The following is an 18,535-nucleotide window of genomic DNA, read 5'->3' as shown; positions in this document are numbered from 1 at the left end:
ACCAGTGGAAAGATATCAAAAATACCATTGCAAGCATTCCGTTGACCCAAGAAGATGATAAGGTGACCTGGGGGCTTGCGAGCAATATCCCCTGATGTTTGATATTTGCAACAATCAAGACTGTACTGTGGATAAACTTGGCCATGTCGATGTACAAACGTTTTTTTGTAGGAGACTTTCCTCTGAAATGCTGGACCAGTGGAAAGATATCAAAGATACCATTGCAAGCATTCCGTTGACCCAAGAAGATGATAAGGTGACCTGGGGGCTTGCGAGCAATGGGAAGTTCTCAACCAAAGCCATGTACAAATGGCTAGAAAGACCCCTTAGTGGGTGTCATTATAGATGGATATGGAGAGCTAAAATTTCTCTCAAAATCAAAATATTTATGTGGCAAATGTCGCAGGACGCTGTCCTTACTAGATAGGTCATGAAAAGGAGAAGATGGCCTGGTAACCCTAGTTGCTCCTTTTGTAATAATATTGAAACATCCCAACACTTATTTTTACTTACCCTGTTGCTAAAGTGGTGTGGCGCTGTATTGGGATGGCATTGGGTACAGACAGGTGTCCAAATAACTACTGGCAATACTATGCTTGGTGCAACACTTTCCTCCCTGGTGGAGAGAAATACTATACCGTAGGCCTGGCTGCCACGTGTTGGGCTATATGGCTTGCTCGTAATCGAGCTACCTTTGAAAAAAATATATCAAAACACCTTTCGATATTGTTTTCTCCATGTGTTCCTTTCTCATTTATTGGACAGGTCTTCAAAGCAAAGGAAGAGCCAAGGAGCTGCAGGGAGGCGCAGAGATGATCAGGGCAGGTACAATGAATCTGATGAAGATGTGCAACGCGATGCACCGACCGATCGAGAGCGAATAGAAGATGTCAGATCGCTTCTTTCCTTCTTCCGGTGGTGGGACGCTCCTTTGGATAGCTGATGCTGTTTTGGTCTCCATGTAGCTGGTTTTGGAGAATGATTTCATCCCTCTCGCCTGGCTGGATGGGCTTTTGTAATAGGATGTAGCTATTGCTCGAACTGTGATTTGGTGTTATTAGGTTTTCGCCCCACGGCACTCGTTTCGATGGCGAGCGAGTGTGGTGGGTTTTCTGATAATGCCCGAACTCGCTCTCCTCTTTCCCTTCTCCTGTTGTCTCTGGAACTAGTGTTTTCCGTTTATTTGCAAAAAACACTTACTCAAGACTGAACAGTCACATCTGGTTGGTTGCTTCATCTATCATTTCCAACACTCACTCAAGACTGAACAACTGCAAGGACTGTAATTTCTCCCTTTGTTCGTGCAGTGTTCTTTTTCCGCTTCTTTTACACTTTCTTTTGAGTATTTTCTTTTACACTTAGTTTAGTGGGCGCAGTTTGTGGATAACCTCATATAGGCTTGCCCTTTCGGCCTATGGGCCAAGTAGCAACTGACAATAGCATTGTTGAACGTTGGCCCATTTTGTCATAATGTCGTACAAGTATTGAAAAAGGCTTTCATATCACTTTGTATATAATACAACGGCCAACATACAAGTAAGAAGCAACCGTATTGCCTAAAAAAAAGTAAGAAGCAACCGCAAATAACAAGACACCACCACACAACACACACTCAAGGCAAAGATACAAATGCAACACCACTCAGCCAACCAGTAAGTATAGTACACATACGGAGAATTAAGAACCAAGCCGACATAGACCTCTACCGTGAATTAGCCACCGCGGAGAGGTGAAGCCTGACACCGACATAGCATGGACTTCTAGGCAGTGCTTTTAAGAAGGGCACGTCACTGAAGTGCCGCCATTGCCTGATCCAAAGGATCAAGTTTTCACCCCGAACAACACGGAAGGTAAGGAGCGACCTAGATGAAGGATTCTAGAAGGTACGATGCCCGCAGGCGCCACTGTTGCCGGCCAGACCAAAACCGGGCAAGTTATGCACCCCACGCTCCCTTACCTCCTCCAGACCAAGGTACCGCCAGCCGCCAGATCACCTGCTGCACCACCGCCACGCTACTCCAAACACCAGCCACCATGCGACCTGCGCGGCCATGGTTGCCATCCCGCACCCGAGCCACACACTCCGACAATGAATAACACGTCTCCCTCCGTCAGGGATGCCGACCTACATTTAGACAACCACGAGATCATCCAAAGGCATCGACTTTGGCCCAACCTACAACTCCCAACTGACAGAGCCGCCAATGGCCATTCTGCCCCGAACATCGCCAGATCTGAGTCAACACGCACTCAACCAAGGAAAGAGGGAGGAGGAGAAGGAGCGGATCACATCCACGACCGACACCCCCTGTGCTGGCGACTAGTGGCCCGACCACAGCCGGAGTCACCTGCCAACCTCCCCACCAGACATCTTTGGTGTTGCTCCACCACGGCAGCCGACTCAGATCTATGCGCAGGCCAGCGAGAGTATTATCCATCGCCTTCTGTCCCGGTCCTATATCACTTCCGTCAAGGAAAACAAGAAGCTCCAAACTTTCATATCTTGTTTATACAATAATACATCAGCATTTATGCTATCAAATTAGTAGCATTTGATTCATGATAAAATATATTTTTATTATATACTTATTTGATTTCACAAACATTGATATATTTTTACACAAATTTGATCAAATTTTGAGATAGTTTGATGCTCTAACAAAATTGAAAATACACTTTTTTAAGTACGGAGATAGTACCGAAGAAAAGTACATGCAAATCTTTTGCCCACGCGACAAGCACGTCTCCTCAGATCGATGCCTGGCCTGCGCCTTAAATTCTCCGACGAAAACCTGTGGCCAGCGACACATGGACGCCAACGGCATGGGCGATCCGGCGCGTCAGTTGTGAGGTGTCGTAATACAAGAGAAACAACTGCTACATGTCACGTAAAAGCTGAATATGAGAGGCGACATGGCCTCATCGCGAACAGTTCCCGGTGGAAAAATGTAGCCAGCCGCCGTATTCTTGTCGTGTGTCGCGCAGAAGGAATCAAATCATCCGTACGCCTGGCTCTCCATCCTGCATGCATGACCATACATGCTGCTCGCTAGTGCGTGCGTGCGTCGATCGATCCATCGATCAATCAGTTCCATCTTGATGGACAAAGACGAAGAGAGTCTGGATATTCACACGGTGGTCGATCAGGGCCGTGCAAGCGTACGTCTCATTGACTTGAGTGGGCAGTGGCACGCTAGGTGTGGGTGAGATTTGATCGTCGTCAACGTCGCCTAGGATCAATCAGGAGATGATACACGAACACGACGGCTACTGAATGAACTCTTGTCCCGTCGAGATCATGCATGGTCTGGAACTCTGGACATTAATTGAGAAAAAGGGTTTTCCCCCGCTTTGTATTTCAAAGCAACCATTCGATACAGCCAACGATAGATGTTGGAGCGGAAACAGCACAAGCACGTCCAAAAGAAAGAAAAAGAAAAAGAAAAAAAAAGAAGAAACAAATGCCGATAACGGTGGATCGACAAAAACGACGAAGCCTCGTGATCGCTGCATCCACCGGAGATCGCCCACCAAGCTCCGAGACTGCGAAGCGCCGGTACCAATCAACACCTCCAAGAAGGGACGCGACGATGGCGACGCTGCTGCTAAGGGTTTCCCCCGGTACACGGCGAGGATAGAGGAAAGGTAGCCCCGACGCCCTCCAGGAAGGACCGATGGCACCCTCAGGCGCCACCGCGTCGGTGTCGGCCAAACCAACAGAGATTTCTCCTGATCCCATCCTCCACCTCAGGCACTCTGAGACTCGCCACCAAACCGACCATCACCCTGCGCCAACACGGACACGAAGCTTCCCGCGCTGTCTCACCACGACACCGCGAAGATGGACTGCACAACGAAGAAGAGGAGCCGGGACTAGGGCAGCAACACCATCAGCATACGGGAGGGCCCCACCTCCACCATCCATGACGGTAGCCGACCGGACGCCAAAGCAGGAGCCTACCGGGTCCGTGGCCCCATAGGCCCGGCCGGGCCCTTAGAGGCCCTGACAGCTCCCGCCTCTGCGCAGCAGCTGGCACGCCGTTGACGTCGCTGCCCCAGTCCAAACCGCTCCCCACCTTTTCCATACAGAGAGCGTCGCGGTCGCGCCGGAGCCGACCCGCAAGGACCCAGATGGGGCCCTACGGGCCCAGATCTGGGTCGGGGATGCGCCACCGGCCATCCAGCACCATCGGAGCGCCCCGCCGCCAAGAGGCGGCACCACCGCGGCGAGTGCCGCCGGCCTCCGCCACCAGGACGCCGTGCCGCCACCAGCCGAGCACCACCGCCGCCTCCCCCCACCCCGGGAAGGAGGAGAGCGCGTGGGTAAGGGACGGCCCGTCGCTGCTGACACCACCCGGCCGGACCCGGGGGCGACCGCCGGCGGCGGGGGGGGAGGGGGGGAGGGCGAAGGAGGACGGGCGAGAGGGAGGTGAGCGGTGCGCCGCCCCGGCCGCCTCCCGGGAAGACGGCGGAGGCGGTGGGACGGGGAGGAGGGGATGGGGGCGGGGAGGGGAGGCCTGCGCTGGGTGGCAGGCGCTGGCGGCAGCGGCAGGAAACCCTAGCTGGGGAGTGGGAGCGGGGTGGGAGCAGCCCAAAGAGTAACTCTGGACATTAATTAATCAAGGAATTAGTTGGAGGTTGGAAAATAGGGCCGAGGAAAGAAGACGGCGGATATTAGGGCCGAGACGACATGCACAGGTACGGTGGCTCGCTTGCGAGTCGCGACCGTGTAGTGCAATCGGCCAATCGAGCGTCGCTCGTTCGCGTTTGAGTTTGGAGCCTTGGAGGGGTAGCACGAGCTCGATCCAGCGGCAACTCGGATCTCGGACAGAGAAAGAAAAGGCAGAGAGCTTTCTACTGTTCAAGGCAGGGGCGTTCGATCATGATCATCGTATGCAGCTGCAGTAGAAAGCGACGATGTCAATTTGCATTGGGATTGATCATGTGCATCGTTGCTGGATCGTTTGTCCATTACCGGTGTGGAAGGCTTTGAGCTCGGGAAATCATGTGTACTTGCATCTCACAAAATAAATAATTATATGTTATGTTGATTGAATTCGTGCTCCAGCCAACTTATTCAAAAATTCAAACTGAAGCCCCATCATCTGATACAGCTATACTATGTTGGAACCGAGGATCGACGAACGAGCCGAATTGAATACTAGAGAGAAAAAGGCCCTGGCGTTCGTCCCCGGGGGAGGACATAATGTTGAGACAAACCCTCTGGCGACATACGCCGAACCGCCCTCCGGAGACAAACGCCGGATGAAGGTAGAAGAAGATGAACAGAATTTTCCGGCGACGAACGCCCCGGCCGCCGAACGACCTGTATGTTGGCTTCTATTCAACTCAACTACTCAAACATAGATACATGGAGGTACACACGCACACGAGCAGCACAACCCCGGAAGAACTCTCACATCGACCGGGCGCATACCACGGTCCCGGAGACTACATCTTCCTTAGATTCCTCCCCCTCGGCTCGGCACATACCGTCACCATGGCACGTCAACTGACCGGCGCAACTCCATCAGTAGACATGACGGGGTTTTATACCCGGGCTAGCACAGATGCACGCACACCACTAACCCGGCCACCACACACGCACGCCCACCGGCCACTAACCAGCTAACTTCCTGCTGACTCCTACATGCATGCACGTACATATAGCACATGCGCATCATACCTCAACGGCAACGACCTGGTCGAGCATGAGATGCGCTCCAACTAACTACGTGCATGCATCTAGCAGACTTGGCCGGCACACTTGCCATCGGCTATGCCCTACGTGTCGGACTTGAGTGCACACACACGCTACAGACTTGACCTAGTTGCCTTCAAGCCGGTCGCCACCATCACATGCATGGCTTATTGCCAACACTCACCCCCTAAGACATGACATGGCCGCCTGCTCGTCATCGCCGTCTCGTCCGTCTGATGCCGCAGCGTGTCTTCGCGCCCGCTTCGACGTGTCGTCTGCTCGTTGTTCATCGTGGTCGTTAACGCTGCAGCTCCCATTGGCGCCGCCGCCACGGCCGCCTCGCCATGGCCATCGTGGCCTCCACGCTGCCGCACCGTGCCACGCCTCCGCGGCCTCCGCGCCTCCACGCAGGTTCTCCACGGCCTTCACGCCATGCCGCCGCGGTTGCCGCGTCGCTCGACGTTGAAGCCGTGTGCCACCACCACGCTAGGACTCGCCGCGCGTCGCCCCCAAGTCCGCCATGATAGGCGCAGCGCCGCGCACCTTCGTAGGCCTACACACGGCCCCGAGCTCCATCGCGCAGCTACCGACGAACGCCGCCACCGCCGGCACGTCTCCGGCAAGGAGAATGACGCCCAAGATGAACCAGCTCATGATATCAAATGTTGAAACCGAGGATCGACGAACGAGCCGAATTGAATACTAGAGAGAAAAAGGCCCCGACGTTCGTCGCCGGGGGAGGGCGTAATGTTGGGACAAACCCTCTGGCGACATACGCCGAACCGCCCTCCGGAGACAAACGCCGGATGAAGGTAGAAGAAGATGAACAAAATTTTCCGGCGACGAACGCCCCGGCCGTCGAACGGCCTGTATGTTGGCTTCTATTCAACTCAACTACTCAAACACAGATACATGGAGGTACACACGCACACACGCACACACGCAGCACAACCCCGGAAAACTCTCACATCAACCGGGCGCATACCACGGTCCCGACGGAGACTACATCTTCCTTAAGCCCCTCCCTCTCGGCTCGGCACATACGGTCACTATGGTGCGGCAACTGACCAGCGCAACTCCATCAGTAGACAGGACGGGGTTTTATACCCGGGCTAGCACAGACGCACGCACACCACTAACCCGGCCACCACGCACGCACGCCCACCGGCCACTAACCAGCTAACTTCCTGCTGACTCCTACATGCATGCACGTACATATAGCACATGCGCATCATCCCTCAATGGCAACAACCTGGTCGAGCATGAGATGCGCTTCAACTAACTACGTGCATGCATCTAGCAGACTTGGCCGGCACCACCGGCTCTGCCCTACGTGCCGGACTCGAGTGCACACACACGCTACAGACTTGACCTGGTTGCCTTCAAGCCGGTCGCCACAGTCACATGCATGGCTTATTGCCAACACTCACCCCCTAAGCTATGACATGGCCGCCTGCTCGTCATCGCCGTCTCGTCCGCCCGATGCCGCCGTGTGTCTCGCGCCCGCTTCAACGTGTCGTCTGCTCGCCGTTCATCGTGGTCGTTGACGCTGCAGCTCCCATCGGCGTCGCCACCATGGTCGCCTCACCATGGCCATCGTGGCCTCCACGCCTCCGCGCTTCCACGCAGGTCCTTCACGGCCTCCTCGCCATGCCACCGCGGTTGCCGCGTCGCGGCAACGTCGAAGCCGTGTGCCACGACCATGCTAGGACTCGCCGCGTGTCGCCCCCAAGTCCGCCATGATAGGCACAGCGTCGCGCACCTTCGTAGGCCTACACACGGCCCTGAGCTCCATCGCGCAGTCACCGACGAACGCCGCCACTGCCGGCACGCCTCCGGCAAGGAAAATGACGCCCAAGATGAACCAACTCATGATACCAAATGTTGGAACCGAGGATCGACGAACGAGCCGAATTGAATACTAGAGAGAAAAAGGCCCCAGCGTTCATCGCCGGGGGAGGACATAATGTTGGGACAAACCCTCCGGCGACATACGCCGAACCGCTCTCCGGAGACAAACGCCGGGTGAAGGTAGAAGAAGATGAACAGAATTTTCCGGCGACGAACGCCCCGGCCGCCGAACGGCCTGTATGTTGGCTTCTATTCAACTCAACTACTCAAACACAGATACATGGAGGTACACACGCACACACGCAGCACAACCCTGGAAAACTCTCACATCGACTGGGCGCATACCACGGTCCCGACGGAGACTACATCTTCCTTAGGGCCCTCCCCCTCGGCTCGGCACATACCGTCACCATGGCACGGCAACTGACCGGCGCAACTTCATCAGTAGACAGGACGGGGTTTTATATCCGGGCTAGCACAGACGCACGCACACCACTAACCCGGCCACCACGCATGCACGCACACCGGCCACTAACTAGCTAACTTCCTGCTGACTCCTACATGCATGCACGTACATATAGCACCTGCGCATCATCCCTCAACGGCAACGACCTGGTCGAGCATGAGATGCGCTCCAACTAACTACGTGCATGCATCTAGTAGACTTGGCCGACACACTTGTGTAGCGACCCGACCTCAAACGGTCAAGTCTCTGTGCTTTAGTGTCATCTCTGGATCGGTAATGCTGACACACACAGTACTCAAATAATTTGTAACAAAGTAGCAATCACACACTTATTACATCGAATGTCTCAAAAAGAGAACTTATTACAATAAATATGGCTTAAGGTCATCTAATATGATAACAACGGAAGGCTTGGAAGATAAAATGAGTCCATCAACTCCAATGGCATAGCTGAGCTGCACGGCAATGACCTAACGAACCTTACTCCTCGTCTGAAAAGTCTGCAACATAATCGTTGCAGCCCGAAAACGAGCAGCACATGGAATATGCTGGCAATATAACACAGTAGAGCAAGAACAGAATAATGCTATCACTACATGCATATTTGGTTGGTGAAAAGCTCTATGGTTATAGTTTTTGCGAAAAACCAATTTTTCCCTACAACAAATAAATAGATTTTTTTAACTATCATGGTAGTTAAAACATCATTGAGAAGGTTCCTCCAACTCAATCCCAATTAAAAGTAATTATCAACTCAACAATATTAATTTAGAGTGATGAGATACATATGATAATCCAAGTAGTAGATACTCAAGAATTGTCCATAACCGGGGACACGACTAACCATGATTAGATTGCACACTTTGCAGAGGTTTGTGCACTTTGTCCCACAAGACCCGATCTCCTCCGTTGGATTTCTCGCACTACACGGTGTTTGAGAAACGGATGACCGAGACACAGTGTTTCAGAAACATTTACTCTTTACTCCGGGCAGACCATACCAACCTATATCCCTCTACCTGCTGATCCACCTTTTCGAGAGCTCATGTAACTTACTCAGCTATGGTAGAGCCCATAATAGCAGGTGGCTGCACACGGAAGTTTCTAGCATGAAATATCTCAGTTCCCTTTGAGCCTGGGTGACGGACCTTAGGATTATCACACGGGTACTCCGGGATATCCTAGGACAACACTGGATTCTCCAGGTGCCCGACAAACAATTCACCTAGATGTGTATTCAAGTTGCCACCTTAAGTTGAACCATTAATTAACAATCTCACACCTGTCATGGATTTCACTCACCCAAACTACGTCTACGAGCATAGCATAGCAATATAAGCAATACGTAGAAGTAACTCCAAAGGGTTTGATAATAATAGGGCAATAGGTTCTACCTCATTAACTACTTCCCAACCCACAAGTTAATCACATCCTAATCATGCAATGTTTGAGGATTGGAGCTAATGCATAAAAACTGGGTGATAAAGGGGTATGATCAAAGTGTTACTTGCCTTGCTGATGATCCACAAAACCTAAAGATTCGAAGTAGCACGCTTCGCACTCCGGGTGTTCTATCACAAAAAAAACAATAGCATACATAAGCAATCAAGCAAAGAAACATGGATAAAACTCAAATAAGAAGGTCTAACCAGAAAGTTCAACTTAAGAACTCTGGTTTGCAAAAAGAATCAAATCAAACGGGGCAACGAAACTCAAACTGCGAAAGAAACAAGGTCCGTTTACTATTCTAGACTAAAGTCAAATTTTACAGTATCAAAACCTTTTTCAAGTTGATTAAACAGAAAGACGGTTTTGAGACGAAGATCTAGGCGCTTGAATCGCCTGTTTCCGACAAACAAGCAAAAAGATAAACTAAAACGAAAATCAGATCAGAAATCACGATCGAAAATAATCGCGGAAAATCCGAGAAAAGAAAAACTGATGAACAGGATAATGAACGAACATTCGCTGTCTGCGGCTAACGAGTGAACACCGTTCATTAAAACGAACGTATGGACGAACGTCCGCTAAATAACTAAACCGAGAAAAACCAGCGAACCGTTCTATTAAAAAAACTTAGGGTTTCCTAAAAAAACCTGATCGGTTCTGTTAAAAAAACCGAACGACGGCTTTACCTCCGGCGAGGTCCGGCGAGGCGGGGCGGCGACTTCGGCGAGGCGGGGCTGCGGCGGTGGGCGGCGCGGGGCGGCGCAGATGGCAGGGTCGGCGTGGCAGCGGCGGCGGCGCCGCAAAGGTGGGGCGGCTCCGTTTGCGGCGGGGTGCGGCGGTGGTGGCGGAAATCAAGGGCGGGGCGGGGTACTTATAGGAGGGGGAGGGGTGCTTGGTTGGGCGAGGGGGCAAGCGGTGCGGGGAGGAAGAGTCCCGGCGGAATTCGGCCTCGTGGGCGGCGGCGCGCTCCCGTTCTCCTGGAAGGAGACGGCGCGGGGAGGTGGGCCGGCTGACTTGGGCTTCGGCCCAGTCGGTGGAGAAAACTTTTTTTAAATAATTTCGCCGAAACTAAAAAAATACTATAAAATAAAATAAAAAAACTAAAAATGGCAAAACAAATTGTCGCCGTCTAAATAAAATATTTAGAACGAGATGAACATTTTCTTGGCCCTAAAATGCAACTTTGAAAAATGTGCAATTTTTCTAATTCAAATAAAATAGCAATAAACTCCGAATAAAATCAAATATTTGATTTAATATTTTTCCTCCAATATATCATTTATTTCGGAGAAGTCATATTATCTCCTCTCATATAGTTTAATATGAAATATTTTTGGAGAGAAAAATAATTAAAATCAAAAATCCTCGTTTCAATATTTGATAAAACTCAAATATGAAAACAGGGAAATCCCCAACTCTCTCTCCGAGGGTCCTTGAGTTGCTTAGGATTTCGAGGATCGCGAAACAAAATGCAATAAAATATGATATGCATGAATGATCTATGTATAATATTCCAAATTGAAAATTTGGGATGCTACAAACCTACCCCCCTTAAGATGAATCTCGCCCTCGAGATTCGGGTTGGCTAGAAAATAGGTGTGGGTGGTCCTTGCGAAGACCATCCTCTCGTTCCCAGGTGGCTTCATCCTCGGTATGGTGACTCCACTGAACTTTGCAAAACTTGATAACCTTGCTGCGGGTGACTCGGCTGGCAAATTCAAGAATCCTGACTGGCTTCTCCTCGTAGGTCAGATCATTGTCCAACTGAATCGCCTCGAAGGGCACCGTATCTCTTAGTGGTATATCGACCATCTCAGCATGACACTTCTTCAATTGGGAAACATGAAACACATCATGAACTCCTGAGAGTCCTTCAGGTAACTCCAACTTGTAGGCAACTTCTCCCATACGTTCCAAAATTCGGTACGGTCCTACAAATCTCGGGGCTAATTTCCCCTTAACTCCAAAACGTTTCACTCCTCGCAGGGGTGACACTCGTAGATATGCTCTATCTCCAATTTCATAGGTTATTTCCCTGCGTTTTGAGTCTGCATAACTCTTCTGCCTGGACTGAGCTATCTTCAGTCTATCTCTAATCAACTTAACCTTTTCTTCAGACTCTTTGATCAAATCTGGTCCAAACAACAGACGGTCTCTAACTTCATCCGATAACAATGGTGTCCTGCACCTTTGTCCATACAGGGCTTCGAACAATGCCATCTTTAAACTGGCTTGATAGCTATTGTTGTATGAGAACTCCGCGTAGGGCAAATTGTCATCCCAACTAGATCCATAATCTAGCGCACATGCTCGCAACATATCCTCCAGAATCTGGTTGACTCTCTCGGTCTGTCCATCCGTCTGCGGGTGGAATGTTGTACTGAACTCCAACCTTGTTCCCAAAGTCTGGTGTAGTTGATGCCAAAACTTTGAGGTAAACTGTGTTCCTCTATCTGATATTATGGTCCTTGAAACTCCATGCAGACATACGATCCTGGTCATGTATATCTTGGCCAACTTCGCACTTGTATAGGTGGTTTTCACTGGGATAAAGTGAGCCACTTTGGTCAAGCGATCAACTACTACCTATATAGAATCATATCCTGATTTGGTCCTGGGTAATCCGGTGATAAAATCCATGCCAAGTTTATCCCACTTCCATTCGGGTATCGGCATAGGTTGTAACAATCCTGCTGGCTTTTGATGTTCAGCCTTCACTCTCTGACATACATCACATACGACTACATACTCGGTAATATCTTTCTTCATACCAGTCCACCAAAAATGCCCCTTCAGATCCAAATACATCTTGGTGTTTCCGGGGTGTATCGAGTATGGTGAGTCATGAGCCTCCTGAAGTATTAACTTCCTGATCTCTGTGTTATTGGGAACATAAATACGGTCCTCAAACCATAAGGTGTCGTGCTTATCCTCACGAAAACCTTTGGCCTTTCCTTTGCCCATTCTCTCTTTTATCTCAGTAATCTCTTTGTCATCCTTCTGAGCTTCTCGAATCTTTCCTAACAATGTAGACTGAACCTCCATTGTTGCAACAAAACCTCTAGGAACAATCTCCAATCGAAGTTCCCTGAGATCCTCTGCTAACTCCTTTGGCAATCCCGTGCTTATTATGGTATTAGCATAGCTCTTCCGGCTCAAAGCGTTGGCTACGACATTGGCCTTGCCTGGATGATAATGAAGCTTCATATCATAATCCTTTATAAGATCCAACCATCTCCTCTGCCTAAGGTTCAACTCCTTCTATGTGAAAATGTACTTTAAACTCTTATGATCCGTGTACACATCACAACGATTTCCAATAAGGTAATGTCTCCTAGTCTTGAGCGCATGCACTACAACTGCTAACTCCAAATCATGCATGGCATAATTCAATTCGTGCGGTTTTAGTTGTCATGAGGCATACGAAACAACTCTTCCGTCTTGCATAAGCACACTTTCAAGTCCTAGGCGAGAGGCATCGCAATACACTTGAAACTCTTTACGTATATCCGGCAGAATCAGTACTGGGGCTGTCGTCAAACGTTTCTTTAACTCCTGAAAAATTGACTCACATTCTTCCGTCCATTTGAATTTCGTATCCTTCTTCAATAACTCCATCATTGGCTTCGCAATCTTGGAAAAATTCTCAATGAATCTCTGATAGTATCCTGTGAGTCTAAGAAAACTGCGGATCTCGCTAACTGAAGTGGGTGCCAACCATTCAGTAACTGACTGAACCTTGGTAGGATCTACTGCTACACCTTCTCCTGATATAACATGTCCAAGGAATCCGACTTCCTTCAACCAAAACTCACATTTGCTAAAGTTGGCATACAACTGGTGTTCCCTGAGTTTCTCGAGAACTAAACGCAAATGCTCCTTGTGCTCCTCCTCATTCTTCGAGTATACCATTATATCATCTATGAACACCACAACAAACTTATCCAAATATTCCATGAACACCTTGTTCATCATGCTCATGAAATAGGCAGGGGCGTTAGTCAGTCCGAATGACATGACCGTATACTCATACAACCCGTACCGTGTGGTGAATGCTGTCTTTGGTATATACTTCTCTCGAATCTTCAACTGGTGATATCCTGATCACAGATCGATCTTTGAAAACACCTTAGCTCCTTGCAGCTGGTCAAACAAATCATTGATCATCAGCAGTGGGTATTTGTTCTTGATCATTACCTCATTTAACGCACGATAATCAACAACCATTCTTAAAGACTTATCCTTCTTCTCAACCAAAAGCACTGGGGCTCCCCATGGTGATGAACTCCGTCGAATGTAACCTTTCTCCAATAACTCCTTGATCTGCTTCTTAATCTCCTCCAGATCATTTGCGGGCATCCGGTAGGGTCTCTTTGATATAGGCCCGGTGCCTGGCAACAGTTCTATCAAAAACTCGATGTCTCGATCTGGTGGCATGCCTGGTAATTCCTCTGTAAAAACATCCGGGTAATCCTTCACTACAGGCACTTCCTCCTGAACAATTCCCGTGAGGGTATTTACTTGGCTACTCCTAGGCGCATGCCTAGATACATACTTAATCCTTTTTCCCTCCGGGGTGGTGAGATAAATCGACTTACTAGCGCAGTCAATGCTTCCTCCATACTTTGACATTCAGTCCATGCCTAATATCACACCCAATCCTTGTGACTCCAAGATTATTAGGTCGGACGGGAAAATATGGCTACCAATGGTTAAGGGTATCTGGTCGCACCATCGACTAGCCATATACTCTGCTCCAGGTGAACTTACTAATAGAGGGGTCCTAAGGGTTTGGGTTGGTAATTTAAACTTATCCACGAATCCGTTTGATATGTATGAATGCGATGCACCAGTATAAAAAAGAACAAGGGCGGTAAAAGACTTAACCAAAAACTTACCAATAACCGCGTCTAGCTGCTCTTCAACCTCCTCCACATTAACGTGGTTCACTTGTTCTTTGTTGAATGGATTGGGCTTCTTCCCAGCGCTCCCATTACCGTTTCCATTCTTCGCTTCAGGGCACTCCGTGGCATAGTGTCCAGTCTTCCCGCACTTGAAACATGTAACGTGGCGTAGATCTCACTTGGCGGGTGTGGCTGGATTGGAACAGTTCTGATTGTTGCTTGCTCCATTCCCATTCCCATTCCCATTCCTTGGGCCGGTATGGTTATGGGTACTTTCTCCATTGTGGTTGTGGCCTCCATGGTTATGAACAAGTCCTCCCGAGTTCGGGGTTAGGCAAGGCTTCTGCTGAGTTCCTGAATTATATCTTCCTTGTCCATACTTTCTCTTACGGCTCTCAATCTGCTGCTGCTTCCCTTCAATCATAAGAGCCTTATCTACCAACTCCTGGTAGTTGTTGAATGTTGCCACCATCAACTGCATGCTCATCTCATCATTCAACCCTTCCATAAACTTCTCCCGCTTTGCGGCATCTGTGGCCACATCGTCAGGGGCATAGCGAGATAACTTGCTAAACTCATCCGCGTACTGAGCCACAATACGGTTCCCCTGGCGTAAGTTGCGAAACTCATGCTTCTTCATACTCATAGCTCCAGTTGAGACATGGGTTGTGTGGAAAGCTTGCTGAAACTGGTCCCATGTAACAGTGGCTATAGGGTAGGTGACAATGTAATCCCACCATGAGGCTGGTGGTCCATCCAACTGATGTGCGGCTAAACACACCTTGTCAGCATCGGTACATCCTGCAGTGGTTAACTCTCTTCCAATCCCGCGGAGCCAATCATCTGCTACTATGGGCTCAGTGCTACTGGAAAACACGGGCGGTTGCAACCTCAGAAAACGGGCTAAGTTATCAACTGGTGGTGGTGGTGGTTGGTTGTTGTTATTGTTGTTGTTTTTGTTGTTGTTGCCTTGGTTCTGAACTAACAACTGCATCAGGGTATTCTGCTGCTGGATCAACTGAGTGAGCTCCGGTGGGAAGGTAAATCTGGGGTCATGTCTCAGAGGCATCTCATGGGTTTTTAGAGGGAAGAGATTAGAATAGAATGATGTCTAATGAGAGAAACACTACCCATATGCACATGAGACAAACACAATCATGTCACTCAATCAATCAAGCAAGGGCATACAATCGATCTAACTATCGTTACAAAAGTGCTCGGACTATACTATATATATGGTGGAATACTACTACTGATGTGGTGGTCTACTAAAAATATTGATCGGTCGAGGACTCCATGATGTTTGCTCCAGCTTCGTCTTCATAGTCATCATCGCTATCGTCGAGGTCCGAGTCGGTGTCGTCGATGATGATGTAGTCCTCCGGACGAATCTCCTTGGGTTCTTCGCCTTCTCCTCCTGGTGCGGGGTCTCCCATGAATATTCCTAGCTTCCTTTCCAGATCATCATTCTTCTCCACTAGTACGACGATTTCTTCCTCATAATCTTCGCGTGTAGCCTTGAGTTCTTCCTCTAGTTCCATGATCCTTGTAATCGCCTTTTTCAGATCTATCATGCCTGCGCACATCTGGTTCTACTAGCGATGAATGTGCTGGTTTAACTCCTGGATGAAAGCTGCAATTGATCTATCTTTCCTGGTGCTGATCATCTCCCATTGCTCATCTCGGCGCCCACAAATCTGGTAGATAGTATCCTTAAGCTCCTTTTGGTAAACTTCTCCAATGCGTCCCATGGTGATGTGAGCTGCCATACTCTTTCCTAGACTCCAGGTTGGTGCATCAAAGGAAAACTCTATGGGCTTAGTGACTGGTGTGAATGTCCTTCCTGGAACTTGAACTTGAATCATCCATCGCTCCTCTTCTGGTAAAGTGGCGTTGTAAGTCCCGATGAAGCTCGGTATTCCTATGTTCAGGTACCTAGTGACTTCCTTCAAGTGTCGTCCTAAAGGTGCGTCTTCATCCGGTTGTGCAAACTTGTTCCTTGCGTCTGCCATCCTAAAGAGTAGAAAATGAAGAGGAGTCAGAAATGAGAAGAGAATAGTGATCTAGGGCTTTAGCTTAGTGGTCGTGTCCTACACTCAGCGTATGCTCTGATACCATTTTGTAGCGACCCGACCTCAAACGGTCAAGTCTCCGTGCTTCAGTGTCATCCCTGGATCGGTAATGCTGACACACACAATACTCGAAGGATTTGTAACAGAGTAGCAATCACACACTTATTGCATTAAATGTCTCAAAAGAGAACTTATTACAATAAATATGGCTTAAGGCTATCTAATACGATAACAACGGAAGGCTTGGAAGCTAAAGTGAGTCCATCAACTCCAACGGCATAACTAAGTTGCACGGCAACGACCTAACGAACCTTACTCCTCGTCTAAAAAGTCTGCAACATAATACGTTGCAGCCCGAAAATGGGTCAACACATGGAATATGCTGGCAATATAACACAGTAGATTAAGAACAGAATAATGCTATCACTACATGCATATTTGGCTGGTGGAAAGCTCTATGGTTATAGTTTTTGCGAAAAGCCAATTTTTCCCTACAACAAAGGAATAGATTTTTTTAACTATCATGGTAGTTGAAACATCATTGAGAAGGTTCCTCCAACTCAATCCCGATTAAAAGTAATTATCAACCCAACAATATTAATTTAGGGTGATGAGATACATATGATAATCCAAGTAGTAGATACTCAAGAATTGTCCATAACCGGGGACACGGCTAACCATGATTAGATTGTACACTCTGCAGAGGTTTGTGCACTTTTCCCCACAAGACCCAATCTCCTCTGTTGGATTTCTCGCACTACACGGTGTTTGAGAAACGGATGACCGAGACACAGTCTTTCAGAAACATTTACTCTTTACTCCAGGCAGACCATACCAACCTACATCCCTCTACCTGCTGATCCACCTCTTCGAGAGCTCATGTAACTTACTCAGCTATGCTAGAGCCCATAATAGCAGGTGGCTGCACACGGAAGTTTCTAGCATGAAATATCTCAGTTCCCTTTGAGCCTGGGTGGAGGACCTTAGGATTGTCACACGGGTACTCCGGGATATCCTAGGACAACACTGGATTCTCCAGGTGCCCGACAAACAATCCACCCAGATGTGTATTCAAGTTGCCACCTTAAGTTGAACCATTAATTAAAATTCTCACATCTGTCAAGGATTTCACTCATCCAAACCACGTCTACGAGCATAGCATAGCAATATAAGCAATACGTAGAAGTAACTCCCAAGGGTTTGATAATAACAGGGCAATAGGTTCTACCTCATTAACTACTTCCCAACCCACAAGTTAATCACATCCTAATCATGCAATATTTGAGGATTGGAGCTAATGCATAAAAACTGGGTCATAAAGGGGTATGATCAAAGTGTTACTTGCCTTGCTTATGATCCGCAAAACCTAAAGTTTCGAAGTAGCACGCTTCACACTTCGGGTGTCTATCGCAAACAAACAATAGCATACATAAGCAATCAAGCAAAGAAGCATGGATAAAACTCAAATAAGAAGGTCTAACCAGAAAGTCCAACTTAAGAACTCCGGTTTGCAAAAAGAATCAAATCAAACGGGGCAACGAAACTCAAACTGCGAAAGAAACAAGGTCCGTTTACTATTCTGGACTAAATTTAAATTTTACAGTATCAAAACCTTGTTCAAGTTGATTAAACAGAAAGAGGGTTTCGAGACGAAGATCTAGGCGCTTGAATCGCCTGATTCCGACAAACGAGTGAAAAGATAAATTAAAACGAAAATCGGATCAGAAATCACGATCGAAAATAATCGCGGAAAATCCGAGAAAAGAAAAACTGACGAACAGGCTAATGAACGAACATTCGCTGTCTGTGGCTAACGAGTGAAACACCTTTCGTTAAAATGAACGTACGGACGAACGTCCGCTAAATAACTAAACCGAGAAAAACCGGCGAACCGTTCTATTAAAAAAAACTTAGGGTTTCCTAAAAAAACCCGGATCGGTTCTTTAAAAAAAAACGAACGGCGGCTTTACCTTCAGCGAGGTCCGGCGAGGCGGGGCGGCGACTCCGGCGAGGCGGGGCTGCGGCGGTGGGCGGCGCGGGTGGCAGGGGCGGCGTGACAGCGGCACTCGGTGGCGGTGATGCGGCAACGGGC

Source organism: Triticum aestivum, chromosome 1A (genome assembly GCF_018294505.1).
Source record: "Triticum aestivum cultivar Chinese Spring chromosome 1A, IWGSC CS RefSeq v2.1, whole genome shotgun sequence".
Classification (NCBI taxonomy): domain Eukaryota; kingdom Viridiplantae; phylum Streptophyta; class Magnoliopsida; order Poales; family Poaceae; genus Triticum; species Triticum aestivum.
Note: the sequence above shows the minus strand (reverse complement) of the source record.